General features: G+C 40.7%; 1 protein-coding gene across 3 annotated transcripts in view; it reads right to left on the bottom strand.

Moving 5' to 3' along the window:
• ERCC4 (ERCC excision repair 4, endonuclease catalytic subunit) overlaps window positions 1-13,969 on the bottom strand; it is a 232,308-nt gene that overhangs the window by 66,440 nt on the left and 151,899 nt on the right. The window lies entirely within an intron of this gene.

The raw sequence follows: 13,969 nt of genomic DNA, 5'->3' as shown, positions 1-13,969 counted from the left end.
AGAGGATACTTCGTCCCCACATACTACTATTCCCCTACAATTTTGTGGCGATTCAGCAAGACTCTGGCAAGAGTAGCTCACAAGCTTCAGGGATTAAAGCTTGCTGCATGGACACGTGCGATCTCATGAAAGGCTTGCGAGACCTGAGGGGAAATTACTAAGCCTACCACAAGGTGTTTTACGATCCCATGAGCCTCTCGTGAGACATGCATGGAAAATTACTGGGCATGCCACAAGGTATTTTGGAATCCCACGAAAGTCTCACAAGACGGTATGGGGTGAAGAATAAAAAAAGCTAAGGCTCCACCCGTAGTTAATATTCAGAATGCATGGTAGAAGAAATGCTGTGATGTGAGTGGGTGGGTGCAGAACCAGGGATAGCTCAGATTGGTCTTGGTAATTTGGAGGAGAAGAAAGCCTGTTGGAGTTGTGCTCAGCAGAAGTGACTGAATTTGGAACAGAGACAGACTGGTGTCTTCAGATGTATATAAGAAACTGCTCTATGTTCATGTAATTAGGAATATATTTTGTGAACTTTGTGGAGATGCGTCAGTAAGTGCACTAATGTTGGTACATTTATTCTATACAAGGTTTAGTGAGTCGAAAGCAGTTTGTAGAGGTGCATGTTTATTAATAAAGGTTTTGAGAGGTAGACCTTAGATCAGGTGTGTCCAACGAGTATCTCATGAGCTACTAGTAGCTCTCCTGCTACCTGTGAGAAGCTCTCCTGTGTGCAGCTCAGCCTACTAACATAGAAGATGTTGCTTGCTTGAATCATTATGTAAAGCAAAGTTAAAAAGCCTGCATTCAAGACGAAAATGTGATTATTTTCAGAACTTACAATCTCATGTTTTGAAAAAAAAAGGTTGAATTTCCAAAATGTATTTAAAGCTATTATTTCAGTTGAAGAGATGTATTACTCATTTTTTACCAAGGTGCTGTGGGGGGGGGGGGGGGGATTATCCTTTACCCCGGTTATATTTTAATTAAAATTGTCAAAGATGTTTTTACATTACAGCTGGAAACCCTGCCTAGTGCATTGATGTTATCACTGCTAATAATCTGGGATGGGGTGGTCACTATTACATCACTAATATTAGTAGCTTGTGATGTTCATTGAACATAAGTAGCTCTTATTACAGAAAAGGTTGAAAACCCCTGCTTTCGATTGTAGAAAGATATCACCAAGTATTACATGCTGTGTTTAAAATGTGATGTTCAATCTGTAAGTAACTGGAAGTAAAAGAGGTAGTGTTTCTGAAATTATAAAACAAACCAACTGCATCTCCTATCCGCCAATGCTCCAAATATATTGCTTTCTAACTGACTCTAAATACAAAAAAAAAAAAAAAAGCAACTGCAATCTGTTAACACAAAGCCTTTTTATGAACCTTTCTATGCACATGTTACCTCTGTGACATATTTGAGTGGAGATATTGCCAGGTGTGTAAAGAGGAATGTGTTACTTTACAAACTGTTATGGAACCAAGTTTGAAGGCATGTTATAACTTAATGGTGGATAAAAAATGCAGTGTTTGAGGCTGTGGAATTTTCTAACAGAAAGCAACATGAAGATAGTGGTGCAGTCCATGTGACTGTGGGTTAAAAAAAATAGAAATCACGAGAGAATGCAGTGATGTATCATTGTTATCAAATACTGATCAAAATGTAACTTTATATTTTTTTAGTATTTTGGCTTTTTTCCAGGGAGAAAATGGAAAACAGAAGCTCTGAAAAACAGAAGTACCATATCTCACAATATACAGAGGGGAAAAACAAACATTGTTTAATTTGGAAGAAAGATGGAACAGTAACTGTGTGGAAATTCAGAAAAAAAATGTTTTTGCACAACTGATGTGGTTCTTACTGCCTACGGCAACATTTATAACCTTGGAGAAGTTTGTTCTGTGTAGCTGTACTCTACTTGTCTTTGATGACAAAATGATCTGCTTGCTTAAGCAGCACAAGGTGCTTTACATATATAAGCAGGGTTCACAGCTTGGGCATTGAGTACCCAAGCAGACACAGTGTCACAAGGCTGGAAAGATAAGGACAGCTCTGCAGCACCAGTTAACTCTGCCTGAGCAAGGGAGGGGTTGAGCAGGCATAGCCCTTAAATGTCACCACATGCCAGTTGTACTCAGTGTATTCTTTGCTCTTGCTGCCCCTGCTGAACTGCTTTATGTATATTTTACAAATCAGCAAGGATAAATAACAATTTGTCTAGTTTGTTGATTTTACTGTTGGGGTTTATGTTATTATTAGTTGTTATGTTTTTAAATTGTTTTTTAATAAAATATTTTTAGTTACTACTGATGTCTTTCCTTAATATTTTGAGGTTTGAAAATTAATAGTCTTCTAATGTTGGCTTAAAATGGCAGTTCATTCTTCAAGAATTGTAATTGTTCTCCTGCATGTGTATGTACGTTTAAGGTACTATAGAGAGATTAGTGCTTCTTCACACTGCAGTATGAAGATTTTTATACAAGTGGCAGATTGTCGTACAGAGGTGAATGCACTTGCATAGTATACTACACACTGCTATCTGCTGGTGGAGGGAAGTTCTTTTGCACATCTTAGTATATATGCTTGTCACTTTGGAGAGACGTTTCAGCGCAGTGGCTTGTCTTTTTGTACACAGTACTACACATGCCTGTCCCCAAAAGAAGATGTCTGAGAGAAAGGTGAGGGTGTCCTTATGTTCAAAGGTGCACACTGGTTGTGCAAGACAAAGTTGTCAACAGAGAACATACTCCACTTTACACTCTACTAATGAGATTCATTATCAAGAACAGAGGTATGACCAGAGACGGCAATCTCTGTCCACATCATGTTTTGCACGTGTTACTATGGGGAGATGTCTCAGCTGAGAGGGCAGTGTGTTTCATTTCATAGTCTCTAGAGCTGTTATGCAATATATACTTGGTAATTTAAACTGCATACTTCTTTCAAAATGGAGAGAGGTGTGACCACAAAAGTAAGCCACTTTTCACACACTAATTTGCACAAGCATTATCCAAGAGACATCACAGGACAGAGGCCAGTGTCTCTACACACAATACTATGCAGAGTTATCATGCAAGAGACTTGTTTCAGAAAACTGGGCAGTTTCTCCCCACAGCTTACTATGCATACCTGTCACCATGAGAAGGGGTGTGAGTAGAGAGATAGAGTTCTCTCAAACTATGCTAGAGACACCTCTTACCCTGGTAAGAAGTGTTAGCAGAGAGATGGCTTCCTTCCCAGAAAGCACTACATAACATTTTAAACAACTGTATTTTGTGTTTTTTAACATTTTTAACTGTTTTGTATTTTGTTTTAAAGGAATAGAACACAAACAAGGAACTGGGACTAAAAAAAGAAATAAAACAACATCTCCTTCAAAACAAAGAGGAGAAAAACATTGAAAGTGCCTACATGGGCATTTATGATCCTGGACAAGTCTGTCCCGAGCTCCCCTGCCTGTCTCAGAAATAAAAATTATCTCCTTGCATAAACAGCAACAAAGGGCTTAGTTCAAATATGCTGGGGTTTTTATCTGTTTGCGTGGTGAGTACCTGGTCAGGCACACTGTCACCAAGTTGGAAAGATGTGGACACCCCTCAGGAGCTATTAGGGTCGGCAGCACAAGCTAACTAAGCCCAAACAAGGAGTGTAGCATGCATAGCTCTCAAATGTCACCACATCCCAACGGAATATTGCTTATTCCAGCTGCCCCAGACGATTTCTTCCCAGAAGGCCTCATCTAAAAAAAGGTGCCAGACCGAGGACTTCCTGGGTGGTTGAGGTAGCTGACTAATAGGAACAGGAGTAGTGTTCTCATCTGAATCAGATGATATTCTAATCACAGAAAATCTGAAAAGTTAGAAAGGTAGTCAAAAAAGGTGTAATCAGAGAAAAACACAATAGGCAAAGTAACGTTATAGTCAGGTGAATTTCTCTTTGACAACATTAATGTTTTGAACTGAGTACAAAACCCACAGACATAGAGTTATAGTTAGCAGCACCAACTATCACTTGAGCGCTGCTTATGACCTAGCATGACATCAATCATGGCATGATCTATAACATAATTTATTACATCTCAAATGACATGACTGATTACATCATTGAAACTTCACTTTCACACATATTGCTCCATGAATCAGGATGACATTCTAGGCCTCACAGTAAGTAGAAAACAGATCAAGAGAAAATCAACCATTACTTCTTCAGCTGTGCACGGTAGTGGTTGGATTAACATAAAGGAATTAAAATCAATTAACGATAAAAAACACATAGAAAATAACATAATTTTTTTATTATACACAGACGTTATGGTTAGGAAATAGAATTTAATAAAAAAACTGGAATTCACTCAAAAAACACAGGTTACAAGGATGTTATATTTAGATTCACATTTTACTTTATCTCGAGTAACTATAATTTGTGCCCTAAGATAACTATAACTTGCACCCTCGCCATGCACTGCTAACTACCCCACATATTACACCACTCTTGACATCTCTGATGACATCATTTATATCAGTCTAACAGCTGCAGTAAAATTATTTAGCAGACAACTGTGCATAGCAAGGGTTATAGTTACCTTAGAACACTAGTTATAGTTACTTGAGCTAATCATAACTGTAACTGCTGAATTTCTATAGCTTTCTGTGAGTAAATTCAGATCCTAACTATAACGTCATTGTAACCTTTATTTTTTTAAGTGAATTTCTATGTTTATTAAAATTCTATTTCCTAACCCCATAACGTTTTAAGGATATATATATATATATATATATATACATATATATATATATATATATATATATATATACACACACGTAACTATAACTCATGCCCTCACCATTCACTGCTATGTACCTCACATATTATATCACTAATGACATCTTCTATCACACCATTGATAATATCACTGCAACATGTGCAGTGAAATTATTGATGCGATAATTGTGCATGGCTGGGTAAAAGGCAATTACCTTAGGGCACGAGTTATAAATAGCTATACCCAGTGCATTTCTGTGGTTTTTAGAGTTTAAAAGCTAAGCTGTTACTGAACAATTCACCTACCTATAACGTTAACTTAAACTTTGTTTTTCCAAGTGAATATATATATATATATATATATATATATATATATATATATATATAAAAAAATGTCACTTACCCAGTGTACATCATTTGTGGCATGTTCCGCTGCAGATTCACATGCTGTGCATTATCCTGCAATCTAGTGTTGGGCTTGGAGTGTTACAAGTTGTTTTTCTTCGAAGAAGTGTTTTCGAGTCACGAGATCGAGTGACTCCTCCTCTTCGGTTCCATTGCGAATGGGCATCGACTCCATTGTTAGATTGTTTTCCCGCAGGGGGTATGGGAAGGCGTGATAGAGTATATAGGTAAAAAATAAGAGATGTCCACGCTAATGTAAATATATATACATATGTACAAATGTTTGTAACTTAAACGACTACAGGCTTCCAGGGAGGTGGGAGGGTGCATGTGAATCTGCATGGAACATGCCACAAACAGATGTACACTGGGTAAGTGTCATTTTCCGTTCGATGGCATGTATAGCTGAAGATACACATGCTCTGCATAGACTACAAAGCAGTTTGTCCTCCCATAAAAGAGCAGTGGTTAGCCTGTAGGAGTTTAAGTTGTTTGAAATAATGTTCTTAGTACAGCTTGGCCTACTGTGGCTTGTTGTCCTGAAAATATGTCTACACAGTAGTGTTTAGTGAATGTATGTGGTGTTGACCAAGTGGCTGCTTTACATATTTCAGCCATTGGTATATTTCCTAAAAAAGCCATTGTTGCACCTTTTTTCCTTGTAGAATGTGCTTTAGGAGTAACTAAGAGTTGTGTTTGGGATTTAATATAGCATGTTTGAATACATCTTACAATCCATCTAGCTAAACCTTGTTTTGATATGGGAGTGCTTGTATGAGGTTTTTGGAAGGCAACAAATAGTTGTTTAGTCTTTCTAAAAGGTTTAGTTCTATCTATATAGTACATTAAAGCTCCTTCGATGTCTAATGTATGTAGAGCTCTTTCTGCCACAGAATCTGAATACTGGCAGTTCCACTGTTTGATTTATATGAAATGGTGATACCACTTTTGGTAAAAATGTTGGGTTTGTTCTTAGTACAACTTTATGCTTGTGTACTTGGAAAAATGGTTCCTCAAGAGTAAAGGCTTGGATTTCACTTACTCTTCTTAAAGAAGTTATTGCCACTAGAAAGGCAACCTTCCATGTTAGAAAACTGAATTTTGCACGAGTGCATAGGCTCAAATGGTGGTCCCATAAGTCGTGTAAGAACTATATTTAAATTCCAAGAAGGAACTGGTGGTGTTCTGGGTGGAATGATGCGTTTTAAACCTTCCATGAAAGCTTAAATGCTAGGAACTCTAAATAAAGAGCTACATGGTCTATTTTGTAAATATGCGGAAATTGCAGTAAGATTAATTTTTATTGAAGAGAATGCTAAATTTGCTTTTTGTAAATGAAGTAAATAACATACAATGTCTTGTGTTGACGTTGTAAGAGGGTCAATATTATTGGATTGACAGTAATATACAAATCTTTTCCATTTGTTTGCATAGCACTGTCTAGTAGTGGGTTTTCTTGCTTGCTTAATAACTTCCATACATTCTGATGGGAGTTGTAAATATCCAAACTCTATGACCTCAGGAGCAAAATTGCCAGATTGAGTGTTTTGGGATTTGGATGTCTGATTTGACCTCTGTTTTGTGTCAACAGATCCGGTCTGGTTGGGAGTTTGGAGTGTGGTACTACTGACAGATCTAATAATGTTGTGTACCACAGTTGACATGCCCATGTTGGTGCTATGAGTATCATGTTAAGTGAAGCTTGACACAACTTGTTGACTAGAAATGGAAGGAGTGGGAGAGGGGGGAAAAGTGTATGCAAATATCCCTGACCAATTGATCCATAGAGCATTGCCCTTGGATAGGGGATGTGGGTGTCTGGATGCGAAGTTTTGGCATTTTGTGTTTTCGCTTGTTGCGAACAGATCTGTTTGGTGTTCCACACTTTTGAAAGTATTTTTGAAGTACCTGAGGATGAATCTCCCATTCGTGTGTTTGTTGGTGATTTCTGCTGAGGATATCTGCCAATTGATTGTCTATCCCTGGAATGTATTGTGCTAACAGGTGAATTTGGTTGTGGATTGCCCATTTCCAAATTTTCTGGGCTGAAAGCGAGAGTTGGGATGAATGTGTCCCTCCCTGTTTGTTTAGATAATACATGGTTGTCATGTTGTCTGTTTTGATAAGAACATTCTTCTATGTGAGAAGAGGTTGAAAAGCTTTGAGTGCTAGAAAGACAGATAATAACTCCAAGTGGTTTATGTGTAGCTGTTTGTGTTTGACATCCCATTACCCTTGAATGTTGTGATTGTTTGAGTGAGCTCCCCAACCAATCATTGATGCATCTGTTGTAATTATGGTCTGAGGCACAGGGTCTTGAAATGGCCACGCTTTGCTTAGATTTGAGGGACAATGCATGTTTGGCGGTCTATCAACACTAGATCTTGAAGTTGAGCATGTGCCTGTGACCATTGTTGTGCAATAGTCTTTAAGGTCAGTGCAAGGGGAAAGTAACCTAGACTCGTCAGGAACGATTTTTTGCAGACCTCACCCAGGGGTTTTGGAAACCCGGGCAATGGCCGATTAATAAGGCTTGTTGACCGCTGTGGGGGTGACCTTTATACCAAATCATTGGAGCCTCATACAAGTGGCGCTCCCTGGCTAGTCTTAGCCCCCGGTATGCTCAATACATTGAGCCTCCGAACACTGGAGTTAAGTGATCTTTGACTCTCCCATCACCACTAGTCGACAGACTGATACAGATACACAGACTCCAGGACTACCTTTCCTGGAGATCACAGCCGTTACCTGATTTAATCCCCCACTGGAATTTAGGTGCTACCAATGCAATTTTCCCTGTCCTGATGATTACCCCATCCTGACTTACCTGAATACGGGGTCGAAACGTCGACACATTTCCAAAGAGTGGATGAGACAAATAGAAATTATGTGACACTCCAGGGCCTCCTGGATTTTAGGAGCCACTGGAAGTCGATAATTTGCATACCACCACAATCTGCACTACTTGTATATATCACCATCACTCACTTGCACCTCAGCACTTTCACTGTTTTTTTAGGAGCACCTACCCAAACAAATGTAAATTACATGTTATGACAGGATTGATGCTGTTAATTGTCTGAATCAACAGGATATAAAATATATGTGGATAATAAATCTCGCTTGTTTTACATTTATAGTACATAGAGATTGTTTCAAATTCTTTTTAAGGTGATTACATGCCGTGAAAGTCTAGGTTACTTTCCCCTTGCACTGACCTTAAAGACTATTACATTTATTACCCTGGTCATGAGGGTTAGTGGGCACTTGCCTCATTGTATTACTCATTGTTGTGCAAGGCACTGTTGTAAGGGCCGCATGTTTAGTCTTGCATGTGGAACAATTGCAATACATGATACCATCATTCCTAAACTTTTCATGACAAATCTGACAGTGTATCGTTGATTTGTCTGTATTTGTGTGATTATATTTTGGAAAGCTTGTATCTTTGAGTATTTGGACATGCTAAAGCTTGCTGAGTATTTAGTATTGCACCCAAATACTGTTGTATTTGTGCTGGTTGAAGGTGCGAGTTTTGGTAAATACTGAGAACCCTAGTGTGTGGAAGGTTTGTATTACATAATGTGTATGATTTTGGCATTGCGTATGACTGTTTGATTTTATTAGCCAATCGTCTAGAGATGGAAAGACATGTATATGTAGTCTTCTTAGGTAGGCTGCGACTACTGCTAAGCACTTTGTGAATACCCTTGGAGCTGTAGTTATTCCAAAGGGTAACACTTTGAACCCAATTGTCTGTGGTAATATTTTGCCAATTTGTTTGGAACTGTTGTAGTCTTTCCCCCACAGGAGAGGTGTGAAGCGGAAGGGAATAAGAGAAGTCACTGTTTTGGGTGCAGTGGAGGTCGCAAAGAGGCCTGAAATTTTCCTCTATTTCTGGGGTTCTGTCCTCTATATGGGACTCTAAAACCACCTTGATGGTATTGCGGTTGGTAGGTTGGCTTTGCCTGTGATGTGGATGCCTCAGCTGTCTGTGGTCTGAACCAACCTCGAAACTGAGGTTTTTGAAAGGACCCCCTGTATGGTGCAGAGTAGAGTGCAGCCATTGCTTTTGCTGTGTCAGAATCCTTTATCAATTTGTCTTTGGCTGTGTCAACTTCTGGCCCAAAAAGATGTTTTTTATCAAACGGCATATTTAACACCTGTAACGCCTGCTGTATTTCTGGTTTGAATCCAGAAGATCTGAGCCATGCATGCCTGCGCATTGTGACTGCAGTATTGACACTTCTAGCAGCAGTATCTGCTGTATCTAGGGCAGATCGTATTTGATTGTTAGTAAAGGCCTGCCCTTCTTCCACTACTTGTTGCGTTCTTTTTTGGTGTTCTTTGGGGAGATGCTGGATTATGTCTTGCATCTCATCCCAATGGCCTCTGTCATAGTGAGCTAATAGTACTTGTGAGTTGGCTATCCTCCACTGATTTGCTGCCTGGGATGCAACTCTTTTCCCTGCAGCATCGAATTTCCTTCTCTCCTTTTCAGGTGGGGGCACATCTCCTGATAACTGACTGACTGCTCTTTTCCTGGCAGCACTACCTATCACCGAATCTGGAGGTACCTGATGGGTGATGTAATCGGGGTCGGAGGGTGCAGGTTTATATTTTTTTCTCTATCCTAGGTGTTATTATACGTGCCTTAATAGGTTAACTAAATATCTGATCCGCGTGTTTTACCATGCCTGGGAGCATGTGTTGAGGATAGGGTGTTAAATAAGAAATCCTCTTCTAGGGGTTCCGTATGCATGGTGACACCATAATATGCTGAAGCCCTAGCTATAACTTGGTTGTAGACAGTGCTATCCTCAGGTGGTGATGGTTTAGATGGATAGATGTCTGGATCAATACTAGGAATGGGATCTGGATCATAAAGGTTCCATGGATTCACATTGTCTTGTTGTGAGTCATAAGAGTGAGTGGGTGACTGCACTGGTGTAGGACTAGTAGGAGGAGAGGTAGGTAGGTGTGGAGAGTGAGGAGGAGAAGATTGAGGAGGTGGTGGTTTCTCCTTCTGCTTTGGCACTTTTGCTGGAGGTTGCATAGAGTCCAATTCCTCCTGAAAGGCTAGCTTCCTTTTTGTTTTCAAAGGAGGTGCTATTTGAATTCTCCCAGTTTCCTTATGGATGTGGATCCTGGACTGCCTTTCATCCATAACTTCAAGTATTGGTTGTACTTAAAACTCCTCTTCAGAGGTTTTGTGGCTTTCATCAAGTCTTTTTGAAAGTCCGCGTTCCTCTGTATAGGATGGCCTTTTCAGCTCGAAGCATGCTTTATTGGGATCGAAGAAGATGATGCGGATGAAGATTTCGGCTCCGAAAGTGGTTTTCTAATTTTCAACTCTGAAAAATGGTGTTTACTGGAGTCGGACACGGAGCTTTTTGTTGCCTCAGATGTTTTCGGAGGAGTGGCCTTTTTCGGTGCCGAACTGGTAAGTTGGTCATTGCTAGTCTTTTTTGGGCCGAGCAGTGGCCTTCCGGCAGTGGCGTACCCAAGGCCTTGTGTTTTTTCTTTTGTGAGGGTACAGGGGCAGGCGTACTCGCATGTTGTCCTGCCGTGACTGGTCTGTCTTCTTCTGAGTCCTGTTCGGATTCAGAATCTCGAACCGAGACTGCTGTTTGCCTCAGTTCTTCTTCCTCTATGTCGAGATGTTCACTGTTTCTCAACACAATTTCAAGTCTTCGTGCTCTCCTGTCTCGAAGAGTCTTCTTCAATAGGAAGGATCGACAGGCATCACAATTTTCTTCCCGATGATCTGGGGAAAGGCAAAGGTTGCAAACCAGATGCTGATCTGTGTACGGCTATTTCGCATGGCACTGAGGACAGAATCGGAATGGAGTCAGATCCATGAGGCTTCCACGTGGTCGGCCCGACTTGGACGCGCTTGCCCCGACGGGCGTACAAAGTTGTTTTCCCGACGGTACTGCTGTGTTGATGGAAGATATAAACCCGATCAAGACAATACCAATGAAAAGAGAGTTTTACAGAGTTTTCCGAATCGAATTCTCGGAGCGAGAGAAAACACGTCCGAACCAGACGGCGGAAAGAAAACAATCTAACAATGGAGTAGATGCCCATGCGCAATGGAACCAAAGAGGAGAAGTCACTCGATCTCTTGTGACTCGAAAACACTTCTTCGAAGAAAAACAACTTGTAACATTCCGAGCCCAACACTAGATGGCAGGATAATGCACAGCATGTGTATCTGCAGCTGCACATGCCATCGAACATATATATATACAAACACGCGCACACACACACACATATATATATATATATATATATATATTTCTCTCTCTCTCTCTCTCTCTCTCTCTCTCTCTCTCTCTCTCTCTCTCCCTCTATATATATATATATATATATATATATATATATATATATATATATTTAATTCATTCAGACCTTTTCCCACTGCATTCTGCGAGTAGATTAAAACCACAAAAGTAGACAAAAATGGACTACTTCTTATGCAGCTCCTGGGAATCTACAAACCTTGGATACCTTTAAAACGTATTCCTGGAAGTTGGAAAAAAGGACAGAAATTTGACATGGATTCCATCTGTGGAAAAACAGTTTATAAGATCTAAGTGTGAAGTACACCAAATATCCTAAAAGAGTTCAGTAGTCGGATTAGAAAAACTTATGAAGCTAACGGTGTAAATGGCTATTGACTTTATGTATGCCTTCCAAAAAAATACATCAGGCCTACTGCTTTTTGTATAACATTTCATAATAAACAGATCAGGCCTATGCCCATGATCACTGGCTTGCCACCACAACCATCTCAGCCCTGCTCTATTTGGCTTATGCTTTGCCACAAGCCAAAAAGTGCAAAATGGGCACTCTTTTTAGTGGAAGCACACAATCAAAATATTTACTCAGGGTAACCAACATATGAGTGGAGCTTCAGCCCCTCATTCAGGAGTACTCTGAAAGCTTCTATTAGTTGATCACATAAGGCTCAGTGACAGCTGTGCTGTCAAGGCAGTCCTAAAAATGGATGTGGATTATGTAGCGCTGGGCTTCCCATGCTGCTTTCAAACACACAACAAGGGAAGTGGGATCTGTGCTGCTGCCAGAGAAAATCAAACATGTTTAATGATCGGCTTATATAAGACAATTTAACAGTGCCTTGCGCATACACCTGAAAGTACAAGCTCAATCCCAAGATAATTTAGGTGTGTTAGTGAGCCTTTTCTAGGTAGCCATAGTGCGGTTGGCGGATGCAGCTAATAAACAAAATAATTCGAGCTGAGTGGAAGTGAAGCACTTTTCTGAGCAAGCACACAACTTCCGGACAAGGCATGTACTCCTGTCCACCAACATGTGGGCGTACCAAATGCCTCTTACTGTAGTGGTTGACTACTTAAGGTATGGAGACAGCTACGCAGTCAAGCAAGACCTAAACATTATTGCTTTCTGGGTACAATACATCTATCAGATAAATGATTAACAAGTCACAATTCAGAATACATTTAAAATGTAACAGTCATTACCAGGAGGTGGGGTGAGGCATAAAACAAATGAACGAGTTACTTACCTTCGGTAACGACTTTTCTGGTGGATACATTAGCTACCTGTGGATTCCTCACCTAATGAATACTCCCATGTGTAGGAGGCTGGACTGGCTTGTAGTGAGTACCAAGGGGTACTTGCACCTTGCACCAGGCCCAGTTATCCCTTATTAGTGTATAGGGTGTCTAGCAGCTTAGGCTGATAGATAATGGTAGCTTAGCAGAGCAGCTTAGGCTGAACTAGGAGACGTGTGAAGCTACTACAGTACCACTTAGTGTCATATGCACAATATCATAAGAAAACACAATACACAGTTATACTAAAAATAAAGGTACTTTATTTTTATGACAATATGCCAAAGTATCTTAGAGTGTACCCTCAGTGAGAGGATAGGAAATATACACAAGATATATATACACAATAGCAAAAATATGCAGTATAGTCTTAGAAAACAGTGCAAACAATGTATAGTTACAATAGGATGCAATGGGGAAACATAGGGATAGGGGCAACACAAACCATATACTCCAGAATTGGAATGCGAACCACGAATGGACCCCAAACCTATGTGACCTTGTAGAGGGTCGCTGGGACTATTAGAAAATAGTGAGAGTTAGAAAAATAACCCTCCCCAAGACCCTGAAAAGTGAGTGCAAAGTGCACCAAAGTTCCCCTAAGGACAAAATAGTCGTGTTAGAGGGAGAATGCAAGGAAAACACAAATCAGCAATGCAACAACGATGGATTCCTGTCTGAGGGTACCTGTGGAACAAGGGGACCAAGTCCAAAAGTCACAAGCAGCTCGGAGATGGGCAGATGCCCAAGAAATGCCAGCGGTTGGTGCAAAGAAGCTCTTACTAGGCTGAAGAACTGTGAATACTGCAGGAACGACAAGGGCTAGAGACTTCCCCTTTGGAGGATGGATCCCCCACGCCTTGGAGAGTCGTGCAGAAGTGTTTTCCCGCCGGATGGACGGCAACAAGCCTTGCTACACGCAAATCGTGCGTTTGGCGTTTTTGGACGCTGCTGGGGCCCAGGAGGGACCAGGAGGTCGCAAATTGGACCTGCAGAGAGAGGGGACGTCGAGCAAGACAAGGAGCCCTCACTGAAGCAGGTAGCACCCGGAGAAGTGCCAGAAACAGGCACTACGAGGATGCGTGAAACGGTGCTCGCCGAAGTTGCACAAAGGAGTCCCACGTCGCCGGAGACCAACTTAGAAAGTCGTGCAATGCAGGTTAGAGTGCCGTGGACCCAGGCTTGGCTGTGCACGA

The sequence above is a fragment of the Pleurodeles waltl genome, chromosome 10, assembly GCF_031143425.1.
Source record: "Pleurodeles waltl isolate 20211129_DDA chromosome 10, aPleWal1.hap1.20221129, whole genome shotgun sequence".
Taxonomy (NCBI): Eukaryota; Metazoa; Chordata; class Amphibia; order Caudata; family Salamandridae; genus Pleurodeles; species Pleurodeles waltl.
This window is presented reverse-complemented; position numbering and strand designations above follow the sequence as displayed.